At 36.5% G+C, this 17,841-nt stretch overlaps 1 protein-coding gene across 3 annotated transcripts in view; it reads right to left on the reverse strand.

Moving 5' to 3' along the window:
• Window positions 1-687: 687 nt before the first annotated feature.
• The window catches only part of nfat5b (nuclear factor of activated T cells 5b), a 253,303-nt gene continuing 236,149 nt past the window's right edge, over window positions 688-17,841 (reverse strand). For 2 of the 3 annotated variants that reach the window (XM_048546462.1, XM_059651737.1), the window contains one exon: window positions 688-10,437. The gene's annotated coding sequence lies outside the window, so the exon portion shown is untranslated. Of the gene's footprint in view, window positions 10,438-11,656; window positions 11,727-17,841 lie in introns of those variants that run through there. The other variant, XM_048546463.1, reaches the window with a different exon arrangement.

Raw genomic sequence — 17,841 nt, forward strand, 5'->3', positions numbered from 1 at the left:
GAGTTTAATGCAGACAAATATGAGGTGCTAATTTTGAGACGGCAGTATACAGTAAATGTCAGAAACCTTAGTAGTGTCAACATACAGAGGAGTCTAGTAGTAATAAAGGTCCCCATAGAGGTTTACAAAATTATAAAAGTTACGGATAGAATGGGATAGAGTCTACTCCCTGGTGTAGAAATGCCAATTAAGAGGGGACACAAGTTTAAGGAGGTAAGTTTAAAGGCAATATGAGAGGCAGATTTTCTTTTACACAGAGGGTGGTAAATGTCTTAAATGCACTGCCAGAGGTGGTGGTGGTGGAGGCAGAGGCAGATACAATAGCAACATTTAAGTAGTATCTTGACAGGCATGTGAATAGGCAGGGAACTGAGGGAGACCGACAATGTACAGGCAACAGCTTTTAATTTAGAATGGCATCATGTGACAGCACAGTCTTCATGTGCCAAAGGGACTGTTCTAGTTTTCTGTTCTTTAAAATGTGAAGAGCTCATTTAGTTTGGTTTAATTCTACTTGTGTTTTTTTTTAAATGAGAAAAGCAAGTTTCAAATATCTGAATGGTCAAACTGATCATTGGAATATCCCTTTAAATACATGCTATACAAATCAAGTAGTTCTAAATTAATGCAGGACTCGCAAACTAAACTTGGTGGGGGGGGGGGGAGAAAACCCAGAAAGCTGCAGTTTAACTTTTTATTTGTTTAGATAGTAATTTACAGAAATATAATTGTCAAAGTATACAAAGTCCCAACAAAAGCAAAATACACTTAGTTTCAACAATTAAACACCGATGCAAATAATGTTCTCCCAAACCACCAATGTCAGTGCTGTTAGTAACTATTACTGAAGCATAACAATGATATAATTTGGTGCTGTTTTAAATCACAGCAGGAAAACTTTAAAAGGACTCATTTTGCAAAAAGTAACAAGTTGTTTCAATTATATAGTGAGTATATATTGGATAACAAAGCCATACTTATACTTTTAAAAACATTTTCTGGCAACATGTGTCTGGATGAGGGAGCACAATGTTGTTTTTGATCAACTGTGATAACTCTTGAAAGGTACTAGAATTCAGTACACCGACAAAGGACCAGAAGAAGGTCTGAGACTTCTCAAACCTCCACCAAAAATACTCTGTAGTTACACATAAGAGGTGCTGAAATATGACCTCAGATGGAAACTAGCCGATGTTTTCATTATCATTGGCTGGGAAATTCTGTAATTCAAAATAAAACTTCTAACTTTAAACAGAGCTTCTGTCAGCACTTGAAAAGAGAAAAGACCGGTTACCATCTCTGCACCAACCTGAAATAATAATGTTTTCAAAATTTACTTGCAGTTCTTTTGTCTTCCAGCTGAGATTTCCTCTGTTCAGTTCTGCATTCAACAATTTTGCAGAGATTTGTATCTCATCTTATAATGAGGGAGGAGTAAAACTATATCACATGACCAACCCTATTTTCTCAAGTTCTTGTCAATGTTACGCTTTCAGCATGTATAGTAAGCATTTGTATTCCTTCAAGTCAGTAACTTTACATTTCATATTCAACATGGACCACAATTTTTCAAAAGCAAAGAACAGGGAATCAGAAAGTGTTAGAAAATAATATTTGGCAAAGGCAAAAAGGAAGAGTTGTGGCAGTACAGTTCAATTATGGAATGTTGGAAAGTTGTTGTCGTCCTTGACAGTCTACATGATTGCAGTTGACAGACAAGAAAGCTATGATGATCCTTACAATAGTGAGAAAGAGACAGATAAATGGAAATCAGGATTGAGGATAAGATTTTTGTAAAGGATGCAGGAAAACTTCTTTGGTGAGTACGCCCTCCATCCAACATGACGATACGCTTTTCTAGATCTTGTGTTAGGGATTTGGATGAACTAATTGCATATGGACAAACATTTGATTTAATGATCACCATATTACAAGGCTTGGATTAGAAATGCAGAAAAGCAATGAACAGCCTTAAGTGGAACTCACATGGTTATAAGATCTCGATTCAGGGCTCTATGGAGGTTGAGGGAAAAGGGAATATGATGAAACAAAAATAAGTCTGTATTATACACATCAAATGAATGCTTCAAGCAACAATCAGGCTAAATAAAATAAGTTGAAGGGAGATATACAACTGGCTGAGTAAAGAATCAGAACAAAATGGCAACTAATATTAGAAGGGAACAAAAACTTCTATTAGGATGCAAATGGATAGTAAGAGATAATAGGGTTGGCCTTTTTATGAACAAAGAGGGTGATGTGTGTTTTGAGCTCCGGGTCAGGCAGGAATAATTACAGCACTCTTATCCAGTGTTTAGTAAAGTGGAAGATGCTGACAAAACATCAGAAGTGGGGATAATAGAGGTAATGAGCGGCATGAAAATTGTTAGGCATGAGCAGCTAGAAGGGCTAATTGTGGTGAGTTAGTAAGTCACTTGATCCTGATCGCTCACATTCCAGGTCACTAACGGAATGAGGGTAGAACGAGCTGAAAGGCTTGCCATAATCTTTCAAATTTTGGTTGATACTGGGCAAGTGCCTGAGTTTTGGACAGCGAGTGGCAAATAGCTTTCGGTGGGGATGATTTCAATTAACAAGGCACACTGGCAAAATGGGCAGACAAGAAACATATGGAATTTGATACAAGTGTGAGGTAATGTATGCAGAAGCAATAAGGAGAAGCATTTTTGATTTGTGGAATCAAGTCTAAAGAGTTATGCAAGTGCAGAGGGCTCCGTGAGTTCATGTGCACAGAAAGTGGCAGGGCACACAGAGTGAAACTTGTACTTCATAAGTCTGAGTGCAAAAGCAAAGAAATTGGGCCTTTATTTTAAAAAAAACACTATTTAAAGTAGTGTGTCCAGTTCTGCTTACCAAATTTTAAGAACACTGAGGATCCTTCAGAAGGTGCAGAGGAGATGCACCAGAATGGTTCCAGGTTTCTGGGATTTGAGTTATTAAGGGTATATCCTTGGAGTGAATTATATTTAGTAAATCTTACGAGAGGCTTAGACAAGATGCACAAGCAAAGACTGTTCCCATTCATTGGCTGGGTAAAGAATAAGGGACACAGATTTACATTATTGGGCAAGAGATGCTGGGGGATGTAATAAATAAACTTTTACGCAATGAGTGCAAATTCGATGCAAACTTAAGGAAAACAAATTTACAGCATCACAAGTGGAATGTGGGATTAGATTAGAAACAGCAGGCATGGTCTGCTAATATTCCAAATAACAATGAAGACAACACTTTGCATTATTAGCCGTCGTATCACAATAAAAGGAAGTGTGTTTACATTAGTTCTTTCAAAAACTGCTAATATAATGATGTAATTAATTATAGCAAACTTTTTAAATAGTCATGAATCAGTTGTTATAATGAAGTATCAAAACCTTCTGTAAAGTTAACACTGTTTAAATATTTGAATGTCTCATTTAAAAAATGAAATTCATGATACTTGGAGCTCTCCTGCAACGTAGTTTTGGTGACTCAAACTGGTTTCCAATTTGTTGATTGCAGAAACATATCCCAGAGCAGCCTTACTGATTCACCTACTAGTTCAAATTTGACTCAAAAGATATATTAACTCTATTTCTCTATCCACAATTGCTGCCAGACCTACTGAGTATTTTCAGTGCTTTGTTTCTGTCAGATTTCCAGCATCCAAAGTATTTTCCTTATTGCTTTATAAACTTCATCCAAATACGAAACAATTCTTTAAAAGAAAAACTTAAGCACATTATCACCGAAGCATTTCTTTAAAAATGTGAAGTGAAATCAAACATTAATGAGGCATTTCATATCCATGTTTCTGTCCATACAAAAAACCTATATTATTTCACAGTCTTCACTTGGCAGTATTAGTGAATATGAGACAAAACTCTGCCTTGGCGATGAAAGAGTGAAAGAGACATGAAAACAAGAAAAAAAATGGAGAACATCTTGATAAACAAAGGTTGAAGTAAAGTCAACTATTAACTGTATCAAGAGTCAACACAAAAGCATCGCAGGCTCAATTTAGCTGTCTAGAACAACATTTCTTGCTTATTTGCTAAATAAATTTTGAACACTTAATTTACACATTACATCTTTTCTGATGATTATATACCGTTTTCATTATATACCAAATTACACAGGGTACTGGAATATATGCTGTGCTCGATCAGAACATCTACTGATCTAAAAGTGCAATACACTATCTGTAACTTACCTAAAGAAATCTACTGCAAAAATATTCAACATTCCTCATACTTTGCAGAAAACCATGTTCTACTACATTTGAATACCGCAGAAATCACAAAAATATGCAGATTTCATCTATTATGGGCAAATTTAAATAGCTGTGCTATTCTTAAACAAAGTGCACTAATTTTAGGATTAAAAAATTGTGGACTTGATCTTTCCTATACCTACTTTTGGATAAAAGTACTGGAAGTAGTGTCTGCGCAAACATTTCAGTCTGCATTATTCCTACAGTTGTGACGAGACAAGGTTAATATCTGTTGCCCTCAATTAACAATGAGCAAAACCAGTCTTCATTGATTACAAATACAATAGGCATTTTTTTCCCCCCAAGAAATTGCTGAAGATGAATCTGGATTGGGATAAAGGTTTATGTCAAAACAATCTCAGCGGCAAACAGCACCACCCCACCATCCAAAAACAGCTTGTTCCCCGGCCTCAGTAATGCCTTCTAGATTATTCAAAAGCCAGAAATTGCTTACTTTTACCAGGCAGATTTGTATGCCAGATTGAGTTATATATCAGAAAAAAATTACATTAAATTTTCTCAACCTTAAAACTAACAGGCATGAGGGCAACTAGGGTCTAGACCAAATGGCCGTGAATTTTGTTGCTTATAATAGGTGATTTTTGTATAAACCCAGCAAAATCACAAGATTGGTGATGTGCTGTGCACATCCAAGCTTTTTCAGGTGGGTGAAGCTAAGTAACCTACAGGAGAAGAATAAAAATGAAACAAACCATGACAGAAATGCAACTTTTTATTAAAAAGCATATATAAAAATCGAGCTTCATTATTACAAGAATGTCAAAAATTACTGTCAAATCATAAGGGCTTCTTGTATTTCTACACTAACGTTTAGCATGTGGAATATCAGCACTATTTTAAAAAAAAGGTCATTATCAGGAACATGTAAAGGAAAATTGTGCAAAAAATAAAGAAAGTGGAGGGGTGACCTTAAAGGAAGCAAAAACAAAACAGTGGGCTAAGCTAATTTGGTGATCTGTAAGTATTGAAAATGTGGCATCAGTAAACTTGCCATGTGAACTTTCTAAATAAACCACACAACATAAAATATCAATATTATGGAATAACATAAAAATAAGTTTCAAATGAAAAAACAGTACTAAAACTCTCATTTCCATAAAAGCTGATAACTTGTGCAAAGTTCTGGTTCAATTACTGTCTATTAGAGGGGTGCAATAATGTTCCAGATCTTCCATTGAACTACTGGACGTCTTAAGAAGTCAACTGTTTAGCAACAAAGCTTTATTTCAATCAAACTACCAAATATTCCAGGTATGGAAGCTCTGTTAATAATCCTTATCTTGTTGCACAAGATGCCTGTCACCCTCACTTTATCCCTAAATACTCATTTAGTGAAAAACAATTCCATTTAAAGTTCAAAACTAAATAAAATCTTAATAAATTTGCAATGATCCAGTGTGCAAAAACAAGAATGACATTCCAATTTCTTTCAACACAGTACAAAAGTATTCAGATAAAATCAGCTGAGCAAACTACAATCTTCAATTACTGAACAGGGCATTCCAAAGCTGACCAATACCAGTAAGATGACGGATAATGAAAGACAGGCAAGCAATAACAGTGTTGCTTTAGGCTCCCTGACTACATGAACACTAAAATTATTTGTACCCAGATTTCCTATCCATTAGCTTTTAATTAAAAATTCATGCAATTGGAAGCATGTTAGTTAAGTTTGTTTGTTCCACAAGTCTGACAATTATGTTGGTTTAATCACCAGAAGTTGCAACCTGTGGATATGGATGAATTAAATATATAGATTTATTCTGACAAAACAGAATAAGTAAGTTGAAAAGCTGGGAGTAGACAAGGAGGACACAAACAGCTTCCTGATAGAAGCCTCTTAACTGTGTATTTAAGGATCCATTTTAAAAAAAAGTACCTTCAGTTTTAGCTACCCGATGTCTTTTAAATATAAAATAATCAAATAAAACTCAACATTTTGTAATATTAATCTAAAATATTTATAGTTCATCTTATCATTCAATTACATTTGTTAAAAATACTCAGTAAAAAGCAAAATTAATGCTAATTTGACGTGCGGTAAGAAACAAATGTGATCTGAAGTTATATTACTGCATAGAGAAATTTACAATAATATAAATTGAATAGGATGTTGCTGAACAAAAATAAGATTACAGACAGACAGTCATAAATCTTAATATGAATGTGAAGAATTAACAATGCACTTTAAATTCAGGTTTTTTTAAGCCAGTAACATGAATTCATTTTTACATATTTAGGCTACCACTGCATGCTCCCATGATAATAGGCAGTAATAGAATCAGAATAGTACATGACAAAATGGTACTCAGTATAAATAGTGAACATCTACGTAATTTTTTAAATCTGATTTTCGGTGTGCTAAAATCAAAAAAAAGAATACTTTCTCATTCAGCATTATCTGTTTGTGGTTTCTCATGAAAAGTCATATTTAATATACATTTAGCCCTATTACTTCACAGTATGCCCCATAAATATTTGATTTCCTTTGAAAACAAGTATTTAAATCAGTTAAAAACGGTAGTAAAGATGCCATTTTGAACTAATTTTGACAGTTTCACACAGCTACCACAAAAACATGTGGTAAAGTTATCATTTGATTGTACTCAGTTAGTACATATAACAAAATATTATACCATTTCATAGATATTTGTGTGTATATATACATGTACACATATATATAAAAAATGAACCTTTCCAAAAAATGAAACTTACAATAGATATAAACCATACAAATCTGAATAGAAATTCTGCATTTAAAACAACTGACCCAAAAGCTGGTCAGGCAACTGAAGCTCCCTTCAGAACAAGCCTGTACTACCAAAAACATCCTCAATGAAGGGAAGTAGCTGCTTATCTTTTGTTTTTGCACGGTTCAAAATATGCACAGTAAGAAAATAGTTTCAATATTTACAGTAAACAGAACAATTTTATACACATAATACTCTTAAGTTGTACAGTGGACAATTGACTGAAAAATATCACAAATATTAAGGGGAATTACTGGTCACAATATTAGCTGAATAAAGTGCTGGATATTTCACTAGTGAAGAACATTTGCCAAAATTTTCCCTCAAGAGTTTTATACTCCCAGAAGGAAAAATAGTTACTTCACTTACATTATCCAGCTCATCCCAGAAGTGCTAACAAGAGTGCCACAAAAAAGTAAAAACAAAGCTTTTTTGTTGGTAAATATACAGACCTCTCAAGTATTGTCTTACATCCATTTCTGCTTCACAAAGATATGTTTGTCTTTTTTAAAAAATGTACAATCATATCCACACTCTATTGAGATAATCACTTTAATTATTGGGCATGGATGAACATTTATTCAGTCGCACTAGGAACCAGTAATTGTCAATAAATTCTGGTAAAGTTGACAAATAATTAAATTTTACAGAAAATTGTGATTTTTTTTTAGTGAGGGTGGTTAGATTTAGGCCAAGTGTCCCTAATCAGGTATTTTGTCACTTCAGGAAATTGCTGTAGAAGTACCTTGCACCAAGGAAACCTGACTTGCCACCTGTAACATAATACTGACATCATGATGTTAATCTATTTTCAACTGTCCCAAAAATGTAATATTTACATTAAATCTGTATAATACTCAAGTAGCTTTTACAGGTTTATTTTAAATTAGGAAAGTATAAAGTTATGGAATATATTCAAATTCTGATACATATTAACATCATAAGCTTAACACTGTCAAAATCCAAATTTAATTTTTGGTTAGCTGTTACAAGTATATAACAGCAAATAGCTGTTGAGATTAGATTTCAGGGGAAAATGTTCCCAATGATCTAAAAATTGCACTGGCTTCCAGATAATTTACAACGCGTAAGTAATAAATCGGGAGATTATACAAGAAACGATTTCACTTTCATCACCACGATTGTTGCACTTAGTTTCAGAATTCCTCTCAGGCACACAATTTTTAATCATGTATTTGGCCTCTATCAATGTTCAGTTACTAAAATTGAGAACGAGATCTTGCATATAGTGGGCAACTTATTTATAATTCAATTACAAATGAAAGTAACTGAGTAAGATAAGGAACTTCTTCAGTGGCACTAGTTAATACTGGGAATCTCACAGTATCAGAGAAACAAAAACATAAAATTTTCTTCAAATAGGCTGAGGGTTTTGCTAGATTTGAGCCCTATCGGAAACAGTACCCCAAGCACACAATCCCCTAAACTGAATAACAATGAGGGCTATTACCCTCCTCTTTTCAAAAGAAAAATCTCGATAAGGAGAATGGTACTCAGGAAGGTTAAACTAAAAAAACAAGGCACCAATTACTTAGATTAGGGTGGGAGGTTCCAAATAAAGAAACTGCACCCCTTGAATTACTGAATGGTTACTAGAAATCTCCTGATAGGTTTAATTCCAGTTGCCACCTAGGTGAATACAGATGACATGATGCCCACTTACTCAATGTCAATCCTGGAGGTCCAAATCAAATCAGTATGAAACATATTTATTTGTTAAGTGGCAATGATACATTCAAGCTCATCATCCAGAAACAAGGTAGATAGCAATCTCTGCAAGTGAACATGGGCGAAATCGTCCAAGCGCGTATTTCCACAGCAGACAACCCAGCTAGTGGGTCTCTATGAGATTGTTTACATTAAAAAAAACAGTGATTGCTCCTATGCTTGCAATCCTGTAAAAGTGAATACAGACTAATCAGTAACTATAGCATAGTGTTGCTTGAAAGTTTTATTAAACCATGCCTCCTAATTCTTAAATAACACATCAGGTGGATCGATGACCCTAAAATTCAGATTAACCAGCAAACAAGAGAAGGAATTTGCAGGTCCTTTTTGAATGAAGTAACAACGTAGACCTGTTCAACCAAAGTAACTGATTCCTTAATTGCTGCCTGATAGACTATCCTCTGTTAATGAGTGGAAAAGTCATCTATTTGATTGCTGTTAAGAAGATAACTTTATGATGCGGATGGAGCAGGCTACAGGCAGTGAGCACAGATATAAAAGGACTCTGGTTTAAAATTAACAGTCTCTGGGTAGAGACAGAAAAAGTTATTTTCCCTTTATGGGCTAATGAATCATTACATGTACTGTCAATGAAAATAATCAAGAGAGCTGTCACTTAGTTCAAAACAGAATTGGAAGTAATAACTACAGCTAAATCTGACATGATGCTTCAGAAACTAGTGTGTATAATATCTCAACACAGAGCCTGCCATGTCACTCACATCAATGATGCCATTTATTCCATGCAGGTGGACTAAGCTGCTCCAATTTTTGCAATAGTTATATATTCATGGATTTGGTGAGCACTGTTTCCTGATAGGAACATAAGGTAAGGTCTCTTGTTTCTATGTTTACTACGTAAAACAGAATAGGACGAAGTCAACTGAAGACTCATTCCTGCGCTTACGGCAGGGCAGTAAAAATAAGCTCTGCAGACCCAATGGAGAAATATAGAGAGATTGCTAACCTTCCCATATCCTGTGTATAAGTTCACTGTCCATTAGGATTATAGATGTTCAAAAATGTCCAGCATAGATAAAATACATAAAATAAATAAATGTGTACCCACTTGCTGAATATCTCCCATTATTGCTAGAATGGATCCTAGCCTAGATGAATAGTCTTTTATATCTCCTAGTCTGTGCTATATTCTGAAGTGGTTTGCCAGAGTGCATTGCCTTTTATTATTCTATGGATTCACATGCTTTGTGGACGGTGCCCATACGCAGATCATGCATTTTCTGATGGCGATAACAAACTTTTTAATTTGTTGTTAGCATCCTCAATTTCTTAGCTAACCTACAATTACTGTGGGTTTATTGAGAATCATAAATGTATACTACTTAATTCAAATTACACCAAAGCACTTTTAATTGTAGATTTGCACTTTGTAAGATAACAACTTTTGGAGTGAGATGCTAACAAGTAATGGAGTTATTAAAAATTTGCATTAACGTACTCAAAAGGTTTGGAAATGGAGGACATGAACTGGCTTAAAAGCTGAAATGGATATAAGCAATATCAACGCTTTAAGTTTCCCTTCATAGAACAATCATGCAGTCTGCGTTCCCTTCATACAGTAGCATTCTAGTTTCAAAGTCCAGTATTTCTTCCTATCTTCTTAAACTGGCATTGTACAAAACTCTAAAAGACAAGAAATAAGTTAATCAATTTGCACAAATCAGTCTTGTTATTCACTTGAAAAATGCTGCACTTCTTGAAATAGCAGAACAAGTTAAAATCAATTATGCTGTCTTGTGAATATTTAGTACATTTTATATCAAGTTGCTTTCTCTAACATTTTAACAGTGAACAATATATTCAATAATAATTTTTCCCTATCATCACTTTGCAGAATGATTCACACTTATGGAATTACACTATCATAATTTATATCATGATGTTTGGGAATAAAACCTGCACAAACGTGTACTAATTAGTACTTCCTTCTCTCAATCATAAAAAAAATTAAAGTCAATACAATGCATAATTTGCATAGTCATGTTTTAGTAAATCAACATGTGATTTTTAAATTTTTAATTACTTCAAGTCAAACTGAAAGGCCAGATTGCATTAAGTGCAAATTGAATAGTGTTATGTAGGCAGCTGGTCAGGTGACCTGATGAGACAGAGCTTATGTCCAGTCTAGAACCGGTTGTGGAGGTATAAGCATCAGTAAGGTGTTCCTGTTCAGATTTACCATTTTTCTACCTAGTTCCAAAGGGTGTACCAACATAACAGCTTACTTCTGTCTCTAAAAATGAATACTTTTTTTGAGTTTTCTTTGAATGACAAAGCAGGATTCTGAAGTACCAATTAAAGGCTTACAGGATAACAGATACTTGTGAAGTAAATGTATTAATAGACACAAAGACAAATGAATTGGTATTAATGGAAAAACTTGTCACTGTGAACAAAAATGGTTAAGCAGTGTGTGTTAGGCAATAGTAGAAGGGAGGGTGGGCTCATACAGTGCATTCAGAACAACTTCATAGAATCGTACATTCTGGAACATATTAGGGAACAGGCTTTTTTTGGGCTTGGTAGTGTGCAATAAAACATGATTATTTAAGAATCTCAAAAAGGTAGGATCCTCCAGGCAAGACTAATTGTTTCATCATAGAAACTGAGATGTGGGTGTTGGGCTAGTATCTTAAAGTCTAAAGGCAATTCGAGGATATGAAAGCAATGATAAAGTGGATAGGAAAATTTGTTAGAACTGAAAACAATGGAGAAGCAGTGGTAGACATTTAAGGAGATATTTCATAATTCTCAATAAAGATACATTATAATAGAAAGAAAGAAGGATCACCATCCATGGCTAATTAATAATTGCAAAGGTGATATCAACTTGAAAGAAAGGGTGTACACTACCATGACAAATAATGATATTTGATTTGAAGATGTGAAGTTCAGGAATCGGCAAAGCATGTCTAAAAAAGAAAGAAAAGTACGAGAGGAAACTATATATACGTTATGCAAACAGACAGTAAATTCTTCGACAAGTAAATAAGAAGAGTAGTTATAGTGAGCATTGGTCACCTAGGGGATGAAACTGGGGAATTACTAATGGGACACAAGAAGAGGCAGAAGCTTTGAACTATTTTGCATTTGTACTCTAGTGATTGGAACAAGGGCCAGGTTGATCTCACTGACGGATCTTTGATTGGGGTTGCTAACCTGTACCCATCAAGAGTCATGACTGACAGATAAACGGGAGATTCAGACAGTATCCTTGTTCTAGGAACTGGCTCTTAACTGGCTGGTCAGAACCCATGCACTGTCCATATGTAAATAAAAGGTGACTTGGTGATGGGATACTGGCCTTTGTGCAGTTATTTCATATCCATAGAAGATCTGTGAGAAGCATTCTAAACTGAAGAGATGAAAGGGGTGGAGAAATTAAAACAAATTAATGTCACCAGAGTAAAAGTGATGGGGAAACTAATAGAACTTAAGGTTGATAAGTTCCCCAAACCTGATAACCTGCCACCACACACCTTAAAAGTAGCTGCAGAGATAGCAAATGCATTGTTTATAATCTTCCAAAATTTCCTAAATGGTGGAAAGGTCCCAGCATACTGGAAAACCACAAATGCAACATTGTTCAAGAAAGGAGGTAGATAGAAATGGGAAACTATAGGTCAGCTATTCTAACATTCATTATCGGCAAAATGTTAGAACCATTATTCATGGGATAAATTTAGAAAATCATGAGAGATGGTTGCCTGGTTGTGTGAAAGGAAATTTATATTTGACAACTCTAAGTTCTTTGAAGATAAAGGGAAAACTGTAGATGGAATATTTATGGATTTTCAAAAAGCATTCAATAAGGAGTTACGCAAGTTTCTACTAGAAAAGCTAAGAACCGATGATGTTGGCCGTGATAGATTAGCATGGCTAGAGAAATGGCTAACTAACAGGTAAACATCAGGATAAGTGAATAATTTTCAGGTTGCCAAACTATAACCAGTAGATTGATCCAAGAATTGTGACCTCAACAATTTATATTCATGACTTGGATGAAAGGTTAACATAGATACATGAAAAACAGGAGTAAGAGTAGGTTATTCAACCTACTTCAAGCCTGCTTCTTCATTCAATATGATCACAGCTGCTCATCAACTCAGTACCCTGCTCTCACTTTCTCCCCATACCCTTTGATCCCTTTAGTCTTAAGAACAATATCAAACTCCTTCATAAAAATATTTAATGTTTTGGCTTTGACTGCTCTCTGTGGCAGAGATATCCACAGGCTCACCACGCTGAAGAAATTTCAGTTCTAAATGGCTTATCCCATAAACTTAGACTGAGAGAGATAGTAGGTACTGCAGATGCTGGAGAATCAGAGATAACAAGGTGTAGAGCTGGATGAACACAGCAGGCCAAGCAGCATCAGAGGAGCAGGAAGGCCGACGTTTCGGGCCTAGAAGGGTCTAGGCCTGAAACGTCAGCCTTGCTGCTCCTTTGATGCTGCTTGGCCTGCTGTGTTCATCCAGCTCTACACCTTGTTATTTCTTATTTTCTTAGACTGTGACTTTGGTTCTGGAATCCCCTAACATCCCTTTTGCATTTACTGCCAATGATCCTGTTAGAATTTTCATAGCTTTCTATGAGTATTTCCCTCTGCCCCTCATTCTTCTAAACTCCAGTGAATATAGTCCTAACCAATCCTCATATCAGTTCTGCCATCACAAGAATCTCTTTGGTAGTCATTTGTCGCAATTCTTCCACAGCTAGAACATGGTCTCTCAGATAAAGGAGACTAAAACTGCAAACAATATTTCAGGTTTAGTTTCCACAAAGCTCCATGCAACCGCAACAAAACATTGCTGCTTCTGTCCTCAAATCCTCTACCCATGAAGGCCTACTTAACAATTCTTGTTCAATGCCTGCTGCACCTGCATACTTACTTTCAACGACTCACATAAAAGGACACCCAGGTCTCAATGCACCTTCCTGTTTCCCAATCTACCACCATTTAGATAGTAATCTGTTTTCCTGTTTTTGGTACCAAAGTGGATAACCTCACATTTAAGCACATTACAATTTATCAGCCATGCATTTACAAACTCACTCAACTTGTCCAAACATCCTCCCCGCAAAGTTAATCTTCCCACAATCTGCAAATTTGGAGCTGTTACATTTACTTTCTTTATCTGAATCATTAATGTATATCATCAATGTCTGGGGTCTGAGCACTGATCCCAGCTGTACCCCTCCAGTTATTCGCTACCACTCAGGAAAATAAAACCTGTTTATTAGGTCTACAAAATCATGAGGGGTGTAGACAGGGTGGACAGCAAGAAGCTATTTCCCCCCCAGAGTGGGGGACTCAATTGCTGGGGGTCATGAGTTCAAAGTGAGAGGAGGAAAGTTTAAGGGAGATATGCCTGGAAAGTTCTTTACACAGAGGGTGGTGGTTGCCTGGAACGCGTGCCAGCGGAGGTGGTAGACGCAGACACATTAGCATCTATCAAGATATATTTGGACAGGTACATGGATGGGCAGGGAGCAAATGGACACAGACCCTTAGAAAATAGATGACAGGTTAGACAGAGGATCTCGATCGGTGCAGGCTTGGACGGCCGAAGGGCCTGTTCCTGTGCTGTAATTTTCTTTGTTCTTTGTTCTATTTCTATAAAGCAGAAATTGTTGGAAAAACAAAATTGCTGGGTATTCCTACTCTTCGTTTCTTATCTGCCAGCCATTTCTCTATCCATGTCAGCACACTACCACCAATACCATGTGCTTTAATTTTACATTCTAATCTCTTGTGTGGGACTTTATGGGAAGTCTTCTGAAAGTCTACGTAAACCATATCCATTGTCAACGCTACTAACTGCATCCTCAAAAATTTCAGTTAGTCTGTAATACATGATTTTTCTTTCATAAATGAGGACTCTGAGCAATCCTCTCACTGTTTTCCACGTTCTCTGCTAGCAAATGTGTTATAATGGGCTGTAACACTTCTTCTGCAAATCAATGTCAGGCTAATTGGTCTCTTCTTATTTTGAGCAGTAGAGATACATTAGCTAACTTCCAATCCATAGGAATTGTTCCAGAGTCGATAGACTCTAGAAAGATGACCACCAAAGCAGCCAAATTTCTAAGGCCACTTTCCTAGGTACTCACAGATGTAGATTAACAGGGTTAACCGGCCTTTAATCCCATCAATTTCCCTACTAATACTAATTTCCTTCCGTTCCTCCCTCTCGCTGGATCCTGTGTTCCCTAACACTTTTGGGACATTATTTGTGCCCTCCCTTGTGAAAACTGAATAAATGTATTCAATTAGTATGCCATCTCTTCGTTGCCCATTATAACGTACTCTGTTTCTAACTGTAAAAGACCTAGATTTGACTTCACTGATCTATTTCTCTTCACACACCTATAGAAACTTTTACAACAGTTTGCATCTTCCCCCATTTAATCAATCCCTTCGACCTCTTTTGCTGCAATCTACTACTCCCAATCCTCAGGTCTGCCTATTTCTTTTGGCCAATTTATATGCTACTTCCTTGGATCTATGCTACCCTAATTTCCCTTGTTAGCCATGGCTGTGCTAACTCTCCAGTTTTAATCTTTGTGCCAGACAGTAATGAAGAATTGTTGTCGGTCCTCCTTGTACTCTTTTTAAATTATTGGCTTTGTCCAAGATCCCTTTAAGTAATGTTCTCCAATTTACTATAGCCAATTGCACCTTGTACCATCACAGTATCCTTTATTGAGATTCAGTGCATAATCTCTGAATCAAAGATGTCACTCTCCATTGTAATGAACAGTCTATCATATTATGGGCATTCTTCCTCAAGGGGCCTCACACAGCTAGGTTGGTAATTATTCCTTTCTCATTATACAATACCCAGTCTAGGGTGGCCTGTATTGATTCCTCGATGTACTGATCCATCAAACCATCTTGAACACATGCGACGAATTTCTCCTCTACACTATTGTTATTGATTTGATTTGCTCAATCTATATTCAGATTAAAGTCTCCCTTAATTATAGCTGTACCTTTTTATTGCTAATTTCATGTATAATTTCTTCCCTAATACCATTACAGTTTGATGGTCTATATACAACTTCCACTATCATTTTCTGCCCTGAGTGTTTTTAAGCTCTTCTCATACAGATTCAGAGCTAATATCTTTCTTCAATATTGTGTTAACTTCCTCTTTAACCAGCAATGGTACCCAACGTTTTCATTTTTGTCTATACCTCCTAAGAACTGAACATTTCTGGATATTCAGTTAATATCCCTAATTACCCTGTAGCCACATTTCAGTAATCCCAACTACATAATTCGTTTTACAGCTATTTGCACAACTAAGTCATCTACTTTATTGTGAAAGCTCCATACATTAAGACACAGGACTTAGTCCTTGTGTTTTGCACTTTTAGACCTGTTACATTATTTTGCACTATGGCTCTGTTTGATTCTTACCCTTGGAATCTCTGCCCATCACCTTTCTTATTTCACATTCTGTTTCTGATTTAACTCCGGTTTTCCTCTCTTCTGGCTCCATATGTAGTTCCCAAACCCCTGTCTTTTTAGTTTGAACTCTTCCCAAATGCACATGCAAATAGTCCCCCCCGACATCAGTTTCAATCCTTAACTGGGTGCAACCGATCCAGCTCGTACCTGAACCCCCGAAGAAATGTTCCCAAAATCCCAGGAACATGAAATCCTTCTCCTTGTACCATTTCTCCAGCCACACATTCCTCTAATATATTCTGCTATTCCTACTTTGGCTAGCATATGGCATTGGAAACAGTCACAAGATCACTATCTTCGACATCTAACTTTCTAAACTTACTTCCTAACTCCCTTTATCCAGCTTTTAAAATCTCATCTCATTGATGATGTGTACCATGACTATAATGTAATAAAAGTTGCTCATGATATAAAGATAGGGTTGAAGGTCAGTGAGCATAGTTAGTTAGACGTTTGGTTTGTAATCCAGAGTGATGCCAACATGTCAGTTCAATTCCTTGTATTGGCTGAAGTTACCATGATGAATTCTCCTTCTCAACCTTTCCTTTCTCCTGAGGTGTGGTGATCCTCAGGTTAAATCAGTCATCTCTCTATAATGAGAGAGCAGCCCTACAGTCCAGTAGGATTATGACGACCTTACCCCTGGGAGTCAATGGCCTAGTGGTTATTATCATTAGACTATTAATCCAGAAATTCAGCTAATGTTCTGGGAACATGGCTTTGAATACTGCCACAGCAGACGGTGGAATTTGAATTCAATAAAAACCAACCTCTAAGAATTTAATGATAACCATTGTTGATTGTCCTTCCGAGAAGAAAATCTGCCATCCTCAGCTGGTTGAGCCTACATTTGATTTCAGACCCACAGAAATGTGGTTGACTCTGAACTGCCCTGCGAATTGGCCTTGCAAACCACTCTGCTGTAACAATCACTACGAAGGAAGAACCCACACGTCAGCAAAAAAGGCTAAAGCATTTGCAATGATCTTCAGCCAGAAGTGCTGAATGGATGGTTCACCTGGGCCCACTCCAATGGTCCCCAGCATCACAGATCCAGACTAATGGACTGACTCCACATGATACTAAGAAAGAGGTACTGGATACTGCAAAGGCTAAAAAGGTCTGACAATATTCCGGCAATAGTATTGAAAACTTGTGCAACAGAACTTTTTGCACCCCTAACCAGGCTGTTCAGTACAACTACAACACTGACATCTACCCAGCAAATGTGGAAAATTACCCTGGTATGTCCTGTGCACTAAAAAGCAGCACAAACCCAACCCAGCCAATTACTGCCACATCAGTCTGCTTGCCGTCATCAGTGAAGTGATAGAAGGTGTCATCAACTGTGCTATTAAGCTGCACCTGCTTGGCATTAACTTGCTCACCTGACACCCAGTTTGGGTTCTGCCAGGGCCACTCAGCTCCTGACTGCATTACAGCTCTGGATCAAACATGATCATGAATTCCAGAGAAGAGTCAAGTGTGACAGCCTTTGACATCAAGGGCCCCATTTGACAGATAGTGGCATCAAGGAATCCTGCCAAAAC

The sequence above is a fragment of the Stegostoma tigrinum genome, chromosome 16 (genome assembly GCF_030684315.1).
Source record: "Stegostoma tigrinum isolate sSteTig4 chromosome 16, sSteTig4.hap1, whole genome shotgun sequence".
NCBI lineage: Eukaryota > Metazoa > Chordata > Chondrichthyes > Orectolobiformes > Stegostomatidae > Stegostoma > Stegostoma tigrinum.